The sequence below is a fragment of the Narcine bancroftii genome, chromosome 4 (assembly GCF_036971445.1).
Source record: "Narcine bancroftii isolate sNarBan1 chromosome 4, sNarBan1.hap1, whole genome shotgun sequence".
NCBI classification, from domain to species: domain Eukaryota; kingdom Metazoa; phylum Chordata; class Chondrichthyes; order Torpediniformes; family Narcinidae; genus Narcine; species Narcine bancroftii.
This window is the reverse complement of record NC_091472.1, coordinates 45,063,972-45,082,309: the sequence shown is the minus strand read 5'-3', so window position 1 is coordinate 45,082,309 and position 18,338 is coordinate 45,063,972.

The window sequence follows — 18,338 nt, the reverse complement described above, 5'->3', positions numbered from 1 at the left end:
CCCAGCATGGAAAATTAATGCCTTCAAAAGCTGCTGGTCTGCAAAAATCATTCGTCTTTCAAATGCAGGGTCCCTAAAATGTCTGCATTTTAATCATAGTCTGCATCCAGATCCAATATGTGAGGGTTCTTCTGGTTAGCTCTTCCCTTGCTCAAGTATTCAATGAATCCCATATTGAATTACCCTCCAATTCATTGCCTGGATCAGATGGGAAACTTAACAGGCAGAGAATCAAAAATGTGCATGACCTCAGACTGAAACTTCCAATTCACTCTGCAGAAGGTTAGAAGTAAGAGTTTGGTGGCAGAGTTTTTTTTTTTTTTTTTTTTTTTTTTTTATTTTAATTTTTTATTTTTCACACCATAAATCACAATAGCCATGATATACACTTTTTCTTTTCCACACATTTACAGTGACTTTTTCTCCCTCCCCCCTCCCTCCTCCCAAGCCACCCCCCCATCCCCCCCCCCTCTCATCCATTTTAGTTATACTATCTAGGTTGCATTAATTCAGTTAGACAATGTTGTCATTCAACAAAAATACACCAGAAATTCTACTGAGTCCATTCTTTTCTTCTCTTCTCCTTCCATCAACTTAGGTAATGTTTGTTCCCGGTAGGTTTTCGCTATTGTATTTAATGTAAGGCTCCCATACTTGTTCGAATATTTCAATATTATTTCTTAAACTATATGTTATTTTTTCTAATGGAATACATTTATTCATTTCTATATACCATTGTTGTATTTTCAAATTATCTTCCAATTTCCAGGTTGACATAATACATTTTTTTGCTACAGCTAGGGCTATCTTAACAAATCTTTTTTGTGCATCCTCCAAGTCAATTCCAAATTCTTTATTTTTTATGTTACTTAGGAGAAAGATCTCTGGATTCTTTGGTATATTGTTTTCTGTTATTTTATTTAATATCTGATTGAGATCATCCCAAAATTTTTCTACTCTCTCACATGTCCAGATTGCATGAATTGTTGTTCCCCTTTCTTTTTTACATCGAAAACATCTATCAGATACTGTTGGGTCCCATTTATTTAACTTTTGCGGTGTAATGTATAGTCTGTGTAACCAATTATATTGTATCATGCGCAGCCTCGTATTTATTGTATTTCTCATCGTTCCAGAGCATAACTTCTCCCATGTTTCCTTTTTTATCTTTATATTTAAGTCTTGTTCCCATTTTTGTTTAGTTTTACCATTTGTTTCCTCATTTTCCTTTTCTTGCAGTTTAATATACATATTTTTTATAAATCTTTTGATTAACATTGTATCTGTAATCACATATTCAAGGTTACTTCCCTCTGGTAAACTCAAGTTGCTTCCTAATTTATCTTTCAAGTAGGATCTCAGTTGGTAATATGCCAGCGCTGTATCTCCCGTTATATTGTACTTATCTCTCATTTGTTCAAAGGATAAGAATCTACTTCCTGAAAAACAATTTTCTATTCTTTTAATCCCTTTTTTTTCCCATTTTCTAAAGGCAAGGTTGTCTATTGTAAAAGGGAGTAGCTTATTTTGCGTCAATATTAGTTTTGGTATTTGGTAATTTATTTTATTTCTTTCTACATGAATCTTCTTCCATATATTGAGGAGATGGTGTAATACTGGAGAAGTTCTATGTTGTACCAATTTTTCGTCCCATTTATATAATATGTGTTCAGGTATCTTTTCCCCTATTTTATCTAATTCTAGTCTCGTCCAGTCTGGTTTTTCCCTTGTTTGATAAAAATCTGATAGGTACCTTAATTGTGCGGCTCTATAATAATTTTTGAAGTTTGGCAATTGTAAGCCTCCTTGTTTATACCATTCTGTTAATTTGTCTAGTGCTATCCTCGGTTTCCCCCCTCTCCATAAAAATCTCCTTATTATTTTCTTTAACTCTTTGAAGAATTTTTCTGTCAGTTGTATTGGCAATGCCTGAAATAAGTATAGTATCCTTGGAAAAATGTTCATTTTAATACAGTTTATCCTTCCTATCAGTGTTAGTGGTAGCTCTTTCCAATGCTCTAAATCGTCCTGTAATTTTTTCATTAGTGGATTGTAATTGAGTTTATATAATTGGCCTAGATTTTTGTTTATTTGCACACCTAGGTATCTTATTGCCTGCGTTTGCCATCTGAATGGGGATTCCTCCTTAAATTTTGAGAAATCCGCGTTATTCATAGGCATTGCTTCACTTTTATTTACGTTTATCTTGTATCCCGACACTTCTCCATATTCCTTCAATTTCTTATATAGTTCTTTTATTGCTAGTTCTGGTTCTGTTAAGTACACTATCACATCATCCGCAAACAGACTGATTTTATATTCCCTGTCTTTTATTTTTATTCCTTTTATATTATTATCTCTTCTTATCGATTCTGCTAGTGGTTCTATAGCTAGCGCAAACAATAATGGTGATAGTGGGCATCCCTGCCGCGTTGACCTGCTTAAGTTAAATTGCTTTGATACATGTCCATTTACTGTCACTTTCGCTAACGGTCCCTTATATAATGCTTTAATCCAATTAATATACTTCTCTGGTAAACTGAATTTTTGCAATACTTTGAACAAGTAATTCCATTCTACTCTGTCGAAGGCCTTCTCTGCGTCTAAAGCAACTGCTACTGCCGGTGCTTTATTTCCTTCTACTGCATGAATTAAGTTAATAAATTTACAAATATTGTCTGTTGTGCGTCTTTTTTTGATAAATCCAGTTTGGTCTAAATTTACCATTTTCGGTACCTGTTCTGCTAATCTGTTCGCTAATAGTTTAGCTATTATCTTATAATCTGTGTTTAGCAAAGATATTGGTCTATATGACGCTGGTGAGAGTGGATCTTTCCCTTGTTTTAGTATCACTGTAATTATTGCTGTTTTACATGAATCTGGTAAGTTTTGTGTCTCATCAATCTGGTTGATTACATCCAGGAGGGGCGGTATTATTAGGTCTTTAAATGTTTTGTAGAATTCTATTGGGAGTCCATCCTCTCCTGGTGTCTTATTATTTGGTAAATTTTTTATTATCTCTTGTATTTCTACTGTTCCAAATGGTTCTGTTAATTTATTTTGTTCCTCTATTTGTAGTTTTGGTAGTTCAATTTTAGTCAAAAATTCATCTATTTTCCCTTCTTTCCCTTCGTTTTCGGTTCGGTATAATTGTTCATAGAATTCTCTAAAGTTTTCCTTAATTTCTTTTGGATTATATGTAATTTGTTTGTCTTTTTTCCTTGTTGCCAATACCATTTTCTTAGTTTGCTCTGTCTTAAGCTGCCATGCTAGGATTTTGTGTGTTTTTTCCCCTAGTTCATAATATTTCTGTTTTGTCTTCATTATATTCTTCTCCACCTTATATGTTTGTAATGTTTCATATTTTATTTTTTTATCCGCCAATTCTCTTCTTTTGGTTGTATCTTCCTTTATTGCTAATTTTTTTTCTATGTTTATTATTTCCCTTTCCAACTGCTCTGTTTCCTGATTATAGTCCTTCTTCATCTTGGTTGCATAACTTATTATTTGCCCTCTAATGAATGCTTTCATTGCGTCCCATAGTATAAACTTATCTTCCACTGATTCCGTATTTACTTCAAAGTACATTTTTAATTGTTTTTCAATAAATTCTCTAAAATCCTGTCTTTTAAGTAGCATGGGGTTTAATCTCCATCTATACATTCTTGGAGGGATGTCTTCTAGCTCTATTGCCAATAACAGGGGTGAGTGGTCCGATAATAGTCTAGCTTTATATTCCGTTTTCCTAACTCTCCCTTGTATGTGGGCTGATAACAGGAATAGGTCTATCCTTGAGTATGTTTTATGTCTAGTCGAGTAGTATGAGTATTCCTTTTCTTTTGGGTTTTGTTTCCTCCATATGTCCACAAGTTTCATTTCTTGCATTGATTTATTTATAAATTTGGTTACTTTGTTCTTCCTGTTAATTTTTTTCCCCGTTTTATCCATATTTGGATCCAAATTCAGATTGAAATCCCCTCCTATTAGTATGTTCCCTTGCGTATTAGCTACCTTCAAAAAGATATCTTGCATAAACTTTTGATCTTCTTCGTTAGGTGAATATATATTAAGTAGATTCCAAAGCTCTGAATATATCTGACATTTTATCATAACATATCTCCCTGCTGGATCTATTATTTCCTCTTCTATTTTAAATGGCACATTTTTGCTAATTAATATAGCCACTCCTCTTGCTTTTGAATTATACGATGCTGCTGTTACATGTCCTACCCAATCTCTCTTTAATTTCTTGTGCTCCAATTCAGTTAAATGTGTTTCTTGGACAAATGCTATATCTATTTTTTCCTTTTTCAGTAAATTTAGTAGTTTCTTCCTTTTAATTTGGTTATGTATTCCATTAATATTTAGAGTCATATAGTTCAGCGTAGCCATTTTATATTTTGTTTATCTTCTCTTTCCGTTTTTCCATCATTACCTTTCCTCCTTTTCCATTTCTGTTTTCTTATTTTCAACTCTTTACCAGACAACATTCCTACAACATCCAACATTTTCCTTATTCTCCTATTTCTATCTTCTTTATCCCCAATCTCCCCTTCCCCTCCTGAGTTGCCCTTTATCCCTTGTCGGACAACCACATCTCCCCTCTCCATTTGGATTTGCGAATCCACTCGCAAGTGTCAACTGATTTTGCAGTGACCGCTCTTTTCCCCCCACCCAGCCCCCCCCAGAAAAGATTTCGTTTTTTATATGTCACAAAGGTCACTCTTTTAGTTCCCTCCTTATTCTCTCTATTTCATTACCTTCCCTTGTTAATTCTTGTCTATACTTTCTATGTTTTCCTCTAATTACAGATACTTTCACATATGCCCATTGTCTCTATTCACTCTTATACCTCTTTACCCGCATACATATCAATCGTGGTCATTTTTACCCTCCTTACCCGTCTTCATCCCTCAGTCTATTTTTGTCTTTACCCACATACATATCAATCGTGATAATTTTTGCTCTCATTACCCGTCTTCATCCCTCAGTCTATTTTTGTAATTGTTCTGCAAATTTTCGTGCTTCTTCTGGATCCGAGAATAGTCTGTTTTGTTGTCCTGGGATAAATATTTTCAATACCGCAGGATGCTTCAGTGTAAATTTATATCCTTTCTTCCATAAAATCGCTTTTGCTGCATTGAACTCTTTTCTCTTCTTTAGGAGTTCAAAGCTTATATCTGGATAAATGAAGATTTTTTGCCCTTTATACTCCAGTGGTTTGTTGCCCTCTCTTACTTTTTCCATTGTCTTCTCCAGTACCTTTTCTCTTGTAGTATATCTTAGGAATTTTACTACAATAGATCTTGGTTTTTGTTGTGGTTGTGGTTTAGGGGCCAATGCTCTATGTGCCCTTTCTATTTCCATTTCTTGCTGTAGTTCTGGACATCCTAGGGCCTTAGGGATCCATTCTTTTATAAACTCCCTCATATTCTTGCCTTCTACATCTTCCTTGAGGCCCACTATCTTTATGTTATTTCTTCTGCTATAATTTTCCATTATATCTATTTTTTGGGCTAGTAATTCTTGTGTCTCTTTAGTTTTTTTATTAGATTCCTCCAATTTCTTTTTTAAGTCTTCTACCTCCATTTCTGCTGCTATTGCCCGTTCTTCCATCTTGTCCATTTTTTTCCCCATTTCTGTTAAGGTCATATCCATTTTATTTATTTTCTTTTCTGTGTTGTTTATTCTTCTTCTTAAATCATTGAATTCCTGTGTTTGCCATTCTTTAAATGACTCCATGTATCCTCTAACAAGAGCAAGTACCTCCTTTACCTTGCCTATCTTTTCTTCTTCTATTTCCCTGTACTCTTCCTCTTCCTCTTCTTCTTCCTCTAGGTTGACCATCTGTTGTTTCTTTGCTGCCCTTTCCTCCTCTTCTTTCTTGTTTCTATTGTCTTCTGTGGTCTCTTCTTGCTGCAGGTGTTCTGCAGCTGTCGTTGCCGGCTGTGGAGATCGACTCCCCAGCTGGTCCCCCCTCCCGTCGGTGTGTTTTTTTGTATGCGCATCGCGCATGCGCGAGGAGTCGCGCATGCGCGGTTGCGCATTTTTACTCGGCTCTGTGAGCCATTGTTGTAGTTCTCTTTCTACCGACCTGAGGTAGTGGGGTCTTCTCTCCACAGCGGGCTTCTTCGGACAGGTAAGGCCTTCACCTTTTTCCTCCGTTGTCTTCTCTTCCTCTCTTCTTTCCGTTGATTTTGATTTTTCTCCTTTTGTCTCCATCTTCTTTCCACCTTTATACTCACTTTTATTTAACTTGTATTTCTGTGCCTTTGTATTTTCTCTTGTTTTTCCCGACTTTTCTGGAGAGGGCTGGAGTTCACCGTCCGGCCACTACTCCATCACGTGACTCCCGCAGAGTTTTTTTTTAATGTTTTATTTTTCACACCATGAACCATATTAATTAATACACACAAACATTTCCCTCTTGAATATACACAGTGGCATTTTCTCCCCTTTTTCCCCCTCCCTCCTTCCCACCCCACGCCAAACCCATTAAACGTTCAACATATACAATACAATAAACCCATTAAACAATGTCATCACACAATGAAAATAAACAAGACAATTGTGACATCGACTTTTACACACTGGATCAGGTCATTTTGTCTTTTCATTCTATCATTTTAGGGGATGGAGGTCCATGGTAGGCCCTCTCTGTTGTGTTCCATGTACGGTTCCCAAATTTGTTCAAATAATGTGATTTTATTTTTTTAAATTATATGTTATTTTTCCCAATGGAATACATTTATTCATTTCCATGTACCATTGCTGTACTCTCAGGCTTTCTTCTGATTTCCAAGTTGACATTATACATTTTTTTTTGCTCCAGCTAAGGCTATTATAATAAATCTGTTTTGCACTTCATCCAGTTTGAGGCCTAATTCTTTACTTATATTACTTAGAAGAAAGATCTCTGGATTTTTTGGTATGTTGCTTTTTTGTGATTTTATTTAATACCTGGTTTAGATCTTTCCAAAATTTTCCACTTTTTCACATGTCTAAATTGCATGTACTGTAGTTCCCATTTCTTTCTTACAGTGAAAACATCTATCTGATAATGTTGGATCCCATTTATTTAACTTTTGGGGTGTGATATATAGCCTGTGTAACCAATTATATTGTATCATGCGTAACTTCATATTCTTCATAGTTCTGGAGCATAACTTTTCCCATATTTCATTTTTTATCTTTATGTTTAGATTTTTTTTCCCACTTTTGTTTGGGTTTATAGCTTATTTCATCATTTTCTTTCTCTTGCAGCTTGATGTCCATGTTTGTTATAAATCTTTTTATTACAGTTGTTTCTGTAATCACATATTGAAAGTTGTTTCCTTCTGGTAATCTCAGTCTGCTTCCCAATTTGTTCTTTAAGTAGATTTTCAGTTGGTGGTATGCAAACATTGTACCATGAGTTATTCCATATTTGTATTTCATTTGTTCAAATGATAATAAATTAATTCTCAAAAAACAATTTTCTATTCTTTTAATTCCTTTTCTCTCCCATTCTCTAAAGGAAAGGTTATCTATTGTGAAAGGGATTAGCTGATTTTGCGTTAATAATAATTTTGGAAGTTGGTAATTTGTTTTTTTCCTTTCTACATGAATCTTCTTCCATATATTAAGTAAATGATGCAATACTGGTGAACTTCTATATTGCACCAGTTTTCATCCCACTTATAAAGTATATGTTCTGGTACCTTCTCACCTATTTTATCTAGCTCTATCTTGCTCCAATCTGGCTTTTCCCTTGTTTGATAAAAATCTGATAGATATCTTAATTGTGCTGCTCTATAATAATTTTTAAAGTTTGGTAGCTGCAAACCACCTTGTTTGTACCATTCTGTTAATTTATCTAGCGCTATCCTCGGTTTCCCCCCTTTCCATCAGAATTTCCTTATTATTCTTTTTAGTTTAATGAAGAATTTCTATGTTAAGGGAATTGGTAATGATTGAAATAGGTATTGTATCCATGGGAAGATATTCATTTTAATGCAATTTACCCTTCCTATCAGTGTTAGTGACAATTCTTTCCAATGTTCTAAGTCATTCTGTAATTTCTTCATTAATGGCTGATAATTTAATTTGTATAGGTGTCCTAAATTATTATCTAATCTAATACCTAGGCATCGGATTACTTGTGTTTGCCATTTAAATGGTGAATCTTTATTAAACTCTGTATGATCTGCATTATTCATTGGCATCGCTTCACTTTTATTGGCATTGATCTTGTACCCTGATATTTCTCTATATTCCTTTAATTTCTTATGTAATTCTTTTATTGATATTTCTGGTTCTGTTAAGTATTCTATGATGTCATCTGCAAATAAAATCATTTTATATTCCTTCTCTTTTATTTTTATCCCTTTTATTTTATTTTCTGTTCTTATCAGTTCTACCAATATTATTGTTATTGTTATCGTTATTGTTATAGTGAACAGTGAGGGAGATAGTTGACATCCCTGCCTAGTTGACCTGCTTAATTTAAATTGGTTTGATATATATCCATTTACTGTCACCTTCGCCAATGGTCCCTTATATAATGCTTTAATCCAATTAATATATTTCTCTGGTAGGTTGAACCTCTGTAATACTTTGAATAAATAATTCCATTCTACCCTGTGAAAGGCTTTCTCTGCATCTAAAGCAACAGCCATTGTTGGTATCTTATTTCCTTGTACTGCATGGATTAAGTTAATGAACTTACAGACATTGTCTGTTGTTCGTCTTTTCTTAATAAATCCAGTTTGATCTAGTTTTACTATTTTTAGTACACAGTCAGTCAATCTGTTTGCTAATAGTTTTGCTATTATCTTATAATCTGAATTAAGTAGAGATATTGGTCTATACGATGCTGGTGTTAGTGGATATTTCCCCATCTTTGGTATTACTGTAATTATTGCTGTTTTACATGAACCTGGCAAGTTTTGTGTTTCTTCTATCTGGAGAGAAGGAATTAATAACTCTTTAAATATTTTATAGAATTCTATTGAGAGTCCATCCTCTCCAGGCATTTTATTGTTCAGTAGCTTTTTTAATATATCCTGTATTTCCTCTATTTCAAATGGTTTTATCAATTTGTTTTGCTCCTCTTCTTGCAATTTCAATAGTTCAATTTTAGCTAAAAACTATTTTGTCTTCTTTCCCTTCGTTCTCAGTTCGGTATAATTGTTCGTAGAATTCCTTAAAGTTTTCATTGATCTCTGTTGGGTTATATGTAATTTGTTTTTCCTTTTTCCTTGATGCCAATACAGTTCTTTTAGCTTGTTCTGTTTTAAGCTGCCAGGTTAGTATTTGGTGCATTTTTTCTCCTAGCTCGTAATACTTCTGCTTTATTTTCATTATGTTCTTCTCCATCTTATATGTTTGTAATGTTTTGTATTTTATTTTTTTGTCTGCCAATTTTCTTCTTTTTGTTGTATCTTCCTTTGTTCCTAGTTCTTTTTCTGTACTTACTATTTCCCTTTCCAGCTGTTCTATTTCCCGATTGTAGTCCTTTTTCATCTTAGTGACATAACGTATTATCTGCCCTCTAATGAAGGCTTTCATTGCATCCCATAATATAAATTTGTCTTTCACTGATTCCATATCTATTTCAAAGTACATTTTAATTTGGCATTCAATAAATTCTCTAAATTCCTGTCTTTTAAGTAGAATGGAGTTTAATCTCCATCTATATGTTCTTGGTGGGATGTCCTCCAGTTCTATTGCTAATAACAGGGGTGAATGATCAGATAACAATCTAGCTTTATATTCAGTTTTCCTAACTCTCCCTTGGATATGGGCTGACAACAGGAACAGATCAATCCTTGAGTATGTTTTATGTCTACTCGAATAATATGAATATTCTTTCTCCTTTGGGTGTTGCCTCCTCCATATATCAAAAAGTTGTATTTCCTGCATTGATTTAAGCATAAATTTGGCTACTTTGTTCTTTTTGCTAGTCTTTTGTCCAGTTTTATCCATCTTTGCATCCAAATTAAGGTTAAAGTCCCCTCCTATCAATATATTCCCCTGCATATCTACAATCATCAAAAAATATCTTACATAAACTTTTGATCCTCTTCATTAGGTGCATATATATTGACCAAATTCCAGAATTCTGAATATATCTGACACTTTATCATTACATATCTCCCTGCTGGATCTATTATTTCCTCCTCTATTTTGATTGGTACATTTTTATTGATTAATATAGCTACACCGCTGGCTTTTGAACTATATGATGCTGCCATTACGTGCCCTACCTAGTCCCTCCTTAATTTATTATGTTCCACTTCAGTTAGATGCGTTTCCTGCACAAATGCTATATTTATTTTTTTCTTTTTTCAGTAAATTTAATAGCCTCTTCCTTTTGATTTGGTTATGTATTCCATTAATATTTATAGTCATATAGTTCAACATGGCCATCTCATACTTTGTTTACATCTCATTTCCACTTCCTCACCACCACCTTTCCCCTTTTCCCCATTTTCATCTCTCAGTTTTCCTTTTTTGAACTCAATGTATGACAACACTTCTAAAACATAAATTATTTCAACCATTCCCATATCTAATATTCCCTTAGTCACCCCTTGTCCCTTGCCGGGCAACCACAACTCCCCTCTCCATTCGGACTGCGAACCCATTCGCAAGTGTCAACTGATTTTGCAGTGACTGTTATTGTCTCCCACCCAACCCCCTCCAGAAAAGACTTATCTTCACATTAAAACAAAGCTTCCCCTCTTTACTTCTCTTTTTCTCCCCCTCCTCTTTTACCCCCTTCTCCCTTACTTCCCTTTTCTTCCCTTTAGTTCTTACTGATACATTATTTTTACATCTTTATATGTAGTTAGTCATCGTTCTTCGTTCTTGTTACATCTCTTCATCTCTCTTTCTGACCTGCAGGTGTTCTGCAAATTCTCATGCTTTCTCTGGATCCGAGAACAGTCTGTTTTGCTCCCCTGGGATAACTATTTTAAGCACCGCTGGATATCTTAACATAAATTTATAGCCTTTTTTCCATAGGATCGATTTTGCTGTGCTAAACTCCTTCCTCTTCTTTAGGAGTTCAAAACTTATGTCTGGGTTAAAAAAAAGATTGTCCCTTCTCTAATTTTATTCCTTGCCTTCTCCAGTACATTTTCTCTTGTCATGTGCCTCAGAAGTTTACTAAAGCGGATCTTGGTTTTTGTTGTGACTATGGTTTTGGAGCTTGTGTTCTGTGTGCCCTTTCTATTTCCATTCCTTCCTGCATTTCTGGCATTCCCAGGACCTTTGGGATCCATTCTTTTATAAATTCTTTCATATTTTTGCCTTCTTCATCTTCCTTTAGGCCCACTATCTTTATATTGTTTCGCCTACTATAGTTTTCCATTATATCCGTCTTCTGAGCTAACAACTCCTGTGTTTCTTTAACTTTTTTGTCACTTTCTTCCAATTTTCTTTTTGTCATTCACTTTCATTTCTACATCAATTTCTCGTTCTTCCACAGTTTCTAATCCTTTCCCTACATCTGTTATGACCAGCTCTATTTGACTCACTTTTTCTTCTGTACTTTTCATTTTTCTTTTCATTTCACTAAATTCTAATGTCATCCATTCTTTTAATGCTTTCATTTATTCTTGGAATTTTTTTTTATCTATGTACTGTCCATTCATTTTACCTTCTATTCCTCTGTGCAGAGCTTGTTGTTGTTCTTCTTCTTCTGTGTCTGCTCTTGGGTTTGTGTCTTCTACTTCTCTTCCTTGTATGCGTCTCTTCTGACTTTCTTGTTGAGCTGCTTGCCTCAGTTTGTTGGGTGTTTTTTTCATGGCTTCTTGATGTTGGTCCTCTTCTTCTTGGCTAGTTATCTGTTGGGCTTCCTGCTGCTCTTTTTCTTTCTTATCACTCCCTTTCCTGTTTCTTTCCTTTTCTTCCATCTGAGAGCTTTGCTGTTGGGCATCTCTCAGCTGGTCACGCTGTGTAAGTTCACTCCATAGCTGGGCCCCCCTCCCGTTGGTGTTTTCCTTTTCCTTGTTGTGCGCATTGCGGATGTGTGATTCCTCGTGTTGCGCATCTCTGTTTGGCTCAGTGAGCCATTCTTGCAGTCCCGCGGTCAGGAAGTCGCGACCCTGTGGGGTCTCCACTAACCTCGGGGAGCGGACTCCTCTGTTCACGACGGATCCCTGCTTCTTCATGCAGGTAAGGCCTTCTCCGTTCTCTTCCGGCGTCTTTCCTTTTTCTTTTTTTCCTGTTGTTTTTGGCTTTTTCTTCTTAGATGCCATTTTCTTTCTTTTCTCCACACCTTTATCTTTTATTTGTTGTGTTTTGTGTTTCTTGAACTTTGCATTTTCTTCACTTTTTTTCTTCTTTTCTGGAGAGTGCTGGTATTCTCCTACTGGCCACTTCTCCATCACTTGACTCCTCAGTTTGGTGGCAGAGTTAAGCCCAAAATTGGCAAGATCAGTGCATGGCTGGATAACTGAGAGGTTGTAAAGATATTGAAGAGAAAATGAAATAGCATTTGTGGTGATACACCACTGTATACTGTTACTTGGTTACTGGCAATGTGCATATGATTTGTTCATATGTATCCCTTGGTGACTCTGCCCCCTGAAATCCCCTAATAAAGGCAGTAAGCCAAGTCCCTCTCTCAGTACGAGTCCTGGGATTGGGCCAGAACAGGAGCATGGCCCAAGTCTTATGATATTGAAAGCCTGTCATCTAGCAACGCCAGTCTTTTGGCATTAATGATAGTGAATCAATTTCAATTCCATAAAATTTTGCAATGGGCAAGCTGCTAAAGCCAGACAAACTAGATGTAGATCCATAAACAACTGATGCCCCAGACCAATTTGAACTCTGGCTTATCTGCTTCAATGACTTCTTGCACACCAGCGCTCAATTCGTGAGTACCGAAGATGACAAACTACACTTGCTGCGATTGAGGGTTGGCCATCAGGCCTACACATTCATCAAAGGTGCACGAGTTTTATGAGGCCATGAAGAAACTCCAAAGCACGTACAGCCCCAAGACTAATGCGGTCTCCACCAGGCATCTCCTCGCTATGCGCAAGCAGTGGCCCGGTGAGCCCCTCAAAGATTATATTTGAGCCCTGAATGAACTCAAGAGGGCCTGCAGCTGTAAAGACATAACTGCTGAAGTCTAAACAGTCGAGCTCATCTGGAATGCCTGCATAGTGGGCATCCACAGATTATTTCCGACAGCGGCTTCTGGAGCTCAAAGAACCAACCTTGGAAAAGGCCATTGACATTGCCAAAATGCTGGATGTAGCCCTCCATTACTCAGACTCCTTTGCATTTGACATTATGGCTACCTCATGGGGATCGCGAGTGCTGCCATCTTGGGTCATGGGGATCGCAAGTGCTGCCATCTTGCACAGGGGCATCCTAACTTCACTGCTGCCACCACCGCTGGGTCCCCGAAAAGTTACTACTGTGGCCAAGCAAAACACCCCCAAAAGCATTGCCCAACTAAAGAAGCAGTGTGGTCAGGGTGCGGGAAGAAAGGGCACTGGGCAGTGCTGTATGTGGGCTGTGGGGGCAGCCACCTTGGCCAACGTCACTTCTGCCATCACTTCCATCCCCAGACAATAGCACAGCATTTAGGCCGGGGAAGCCGCCATCTTCCCAGCCCAGGCCGTGGGCACCATCTTATCGGTCTGATACCAACAGTGACTCCAACTTTGACCGGCTACTGGCTTCCATTACACTCGACCAGCACAGCTCTCACCAGCTCACTTGCTCAATGATGGAGGTCGAAGTAAATGGATACCCCATCACCTCCCTGTTCGACAGCGGCAGCACCAAAGGTTTTGTGCACCCTGATGCTTTGCGGGCCTATTTACTCATGGTGAGTCCATCCAGTTGCAAGATATCCCTGGCATCCACATCAGTTGGCTGAGACTCTTAGCTACGGCACAGTAACACTAACTTATGATAATTTTAAACTGTTGATCATGCCCCAGCTCTGTGCCCCAGTAATCGTGGAGACAAACACACTTATAATAGCTTACAATCAATGGCCGGTAGACATAATAGTCCTCAGGTGAATCTGAGGTAAGGTGGGAAAACCAGGGTTTATATTGGGGTAGGTGAGTGAGGAGCCAGGGTAGGTACCAGCCATCTGAATAATACATAGACAGTGAATTCCAGTTCACTGCATTTACCCCTTTCTTCAGAATTGAGCCTGTGGGTGAAAAACAGAGACCATTCATTCACAAAAAAACTAATACTTTACAAATATTTTCAAGTTGAGACTGTCAAGGGGTCTGGTAATTCTGGTCGAGCACTGCACAGTACTGGAGCACTTTGGGTTTCCTGAACTTCCTGGACTCCCTGTGATACAAGGTCAGTCAGTCTTGAGGGCTCCAGCTCAGGTTGTGGGGTGGATTGGTCCTCTTCCCGAGCAGTGCCCTCCAGGACTCTGAGTGGGGTACTCGGTAGTTCCTGGCACACTTGCAGCAAGGGATCCTCAGTTCTGGTGGGTGCCAAGTCTTTGATTGAGGCAGTGTTTCTCTGCCGTCAGGGAATGCCACGTAAGCATACGTTGCGTTGGTGTGCAGCAGGTGCACCCTTTTAATCAGGGGGTCTGTCTTGCTCCTCCTCACATACTTTCTCAGCAGGACTTGCCCTGGTGTCATCAGCCAAGCCGGGAGAATAGTCCCAGATGTGGAGTTCCTCTGGAATGTAAACATAAGCTTGTGAGGAATTGCATTGGTCGCCGTGTAGAGGAGAGACCTTGTGAAGTGGAGCATCGTGGGTAGGACATCTTGCCACCGTGAGTCTGGAAGCTTTTTGGACCAGATAGGAAATTTCACAGCCTTCCATTCAGTTGTGTTCTCTTTATCAACTGGTCCATTGCCCCGGGGATTGTAGCTAGTCATCCTGCTTGAGGCTATGCCCCTTATGAGCAGGTACTGGGATAGCTCTTCGTTCATAAATGATGAGCCCCGGTCGCTAGGGATATAGTTAGGATACCTGAGCAGGGCAAAAATAGAGTGTAAGGCCCTGATAACCATGGTGGTGGTCATGTCTGGGCAGTGGCTGGTGAACGAAAAATGTGAATACTCGTCAATGACGTTAAGAAAGTACACGTTTCTGTTGGTGGAAGGGAGGGGACTCTTGCTATTGACACTGAATCATTTGAAGGGGCGGGATGCCTTTATCAGGTACACTTTGTCGGTGTGGTAGAAGTGCAGTTTGCACTCCGTGCCAACCTGGCAGGACCTGATCATTTCCCTGATATCCTCAATGGAGTAGGGTAGGTTGCATGACTTGAAAAAATGAGCCATGTGCATATAGAGACACAACTTCCTCTTGACAGGGGATCCGAAGGTTTGTTGAGAGTACATGGTCTATACGTTATATCGTAATTATAGGTGGAGAGTTCAATCCTGCACCTAGCAATCTTATCATTCTTTATTTTGCCCTTTTTTGCATTATTAAACATAAATGCCACCGATCACTGATCAGTGAGCAGTGTAAATTTTCTGCCGGGCAGGTAATGCCTGCAGGGTCTGATGGCCTCTACAATGACTTGAGCCTCTTTCTCCACTTACGGTTTCCAAAACTCGTGGCCTTGTAGGGTGTGGGAGAAAAAGGCAACCAACCTGCCTGCCTAGTTAAGGGCAGCAGCCAGAGCTTTCCATCTGGAAGAGTATGTTCTCATCCACCGCATACATGGTGGCCTTTGTGATGCAGCTCTGAACATAGTCGAAAGCTGCCTGGGCTTCAGCTGACAATCGGAAAGAGGTGGACTTTAAGAGGGGGTGGACCTTATTCGCATAGTGATGGACCCACTAGGCGTAATAGGAGAACAAGCTCTGGCACCTCCTTAAGGCTTTCATGGTCCTCGGGATCGGGAGGTCTAACAGAGGGTGCATTCAGACAGGGCCAAGACCAATTATGCCATTCTCCACCATGTAGTCCAGGATTGCCAGATGTTTCGTCGGGAACACGCACTTACTGGAATTATATGTGAGATTCTGGGTCTTGGCCATGTTAAGAAACCTCTGGAGGTTGGAGTCATGGTCTTTCAGAGAGTGTCCACAAATGGTGACATTTTTGAGATAAGGGAAGGTGGCCTTCAACCTGTACTCATCGACCATTTTGTCCATCTGTCTCTGTAAGACTGAGACCCCACTGGTGATACCAACAGGGACCTTCCGGAACTGATAGAGCCATCTGTCTGCCTCAAATGCTGTGTAGGGGTGTTCCTCAGAATGGATCAGTAACTGATGGTATGCAGCTTTCAGGTCGATGGTTGAATAGACCCAGTACTGCACAATTTTGTTTACCGTGTCTGAAATTCAAGGAAGTGGGTACACATCCAGGAGAGTGAAACGATTGTTTGGCTATAGTCAATCACTAGTCTGAACTTTTCTTCCCCTTTCACGACTACCATCTGGGCTCTCCATGGGCTGTTATTAGGTTCAATGATGTTTTCTTTGAGCAGATACTGTGTCTCGGCTCTGATAAATTCCCAATCCCCTCACTGTATCACTTGCTCTTTGTCGCTGTTGGTTTGCAATTGGGAGTCAGGTTCGGAAACGGGGGTGAGGGGAGGGAGGATCAAGAGTGAGGTGGTGCATTTTAGAAGGACAAGGCCAAGGTGGGACATACATTGAGGAGTGTGGTAGAACAGAGGGATCTAGGAATACGTAGTTCCCTGAAAGTGGTGTCAGAGGTAGATAGAGTTGAAAAGAAAGCTTTTGGCATATTGGCCTTCATAAATCAAAGTGTTGAATATAGGAACTGGGATGTTATGGTAAAGTTGTATAAAGCATTGGTGGGGCCAAATCGGGAAATGTCTACAGGAAAGATTTAGAGTGCAGAGAAAATTTACTAGGATGTTTCCGGGACTTCAAGAACTGAGTTACAGTGAAAGGTTAAACAGGTTAGAATGCCACCTGGAGCGTAGAAGAATGAGGGGAGATTTGATATGCAATATTATGAGGGGGATAGATAGAGTAAATGCAAGTAGGCTTTTTCCACTGAGCTTAGGTGAGATACAAATGAGAAGACATGGGCTAAGCGTGAAAGGGGAAAAGCTTATGGGGGACATCTTCACACAGAGAGTGGTGGAAGTGTGGAACAAGCTGCCAGCTGAAGTGGTGAATGCAGGCTCAATTTTCACATTGAAGAAAAGTTTGGACAGTTACATGGACTGGGTGCAGGTCAGCGGGACTAGGTAGAATAATTGTTCAGCACAGGCTAGAAAGGCTGAAGGGCGTGTTTTCTGTGCTGTAGCTTCTTGCCTGCAACAAGTTAGAATTTTGGTGTTTACATACATTGTACCATGTATATTCAAAATTCAAGATTCAATTTATTATCATGGCAAAAATTGCTTTTTGCCTGCTTCAAGACAGACAGAATCGTCACCGGCAGGAATTGCCTAAGCACCTCCTACAGTTCTTACAGTCAGAGAACAAGAAGTAAAAGACAGTCGTCCCCCCACCCCCAGAGTCACCGGGTGTCTGTAGGTTGACCTCCAGAGCTTCCGCAGCCCACGGAGCCACACAGACTCCGGTTCAAATCTTTGGAAACTCAAGCTCCTGATCAGAGCCTCTGAAACAGTCAGAAACACTTCAGCATCCTTGGCACCTCCATGCATCCCAGTTCCGATACCTGGTACCCCTCCTGCAAATTTGAGCCAGTCTCCAGCAGTCAGCAGCCCGACAGCAGTCTCCAGCACCCCACAGCTTCCACGGGTTCCTCGCCTTGAGTCGCTAGCGGCCCGCAGCATGCCCCAGTCCTTCAGCCACAGAGCCCCATCTCTGGTCTGCTGCCGTGGTCACCATCCCCGCGGGTCGTCTCCTCCACTTCTCCTTCTCAAACGGTGTTTGATCTTCCTGTCCTCTGTTGTCCGCTTCCCTGGAGTGTGCAGCCCCTCGTGGCTGCTGCCAATTAATAGGCGCCGCCATCTTGGGCGCAGACCCGCAGTCGTGGGATTTCAAATAAAACCACCATCGGCTCCCTCAACGGGCTGTTCAAAGCCAACGGAAGTCAACTGGGTGGCTGGACCCTGCGGGACTGCTGCGTCTCCACTCCCTCACTCCCCGCTACAGCGCCACCATCAAAATAGCAAAAATGGCAATGTTACTTTGCATAATCCTAACGTTCCCATTTGTGTCATCATACCGTGCCGTAAAATTTGAAAATAAGTAAATTAATGCAGGCCTTGTAAATTGGTTTTTAAACTTCACTTTTATCATTCATGACGTGTGATCAGTTCTGCATGACCAGTGTGGCTGATACGACTGAAAATTTTGAACAGTTTTCTGATGAATAGACCTTGATCATTAAACACTGCCAATTATTCATTTTGTTATTGAGTCACCATGGAGGAAAGAAAC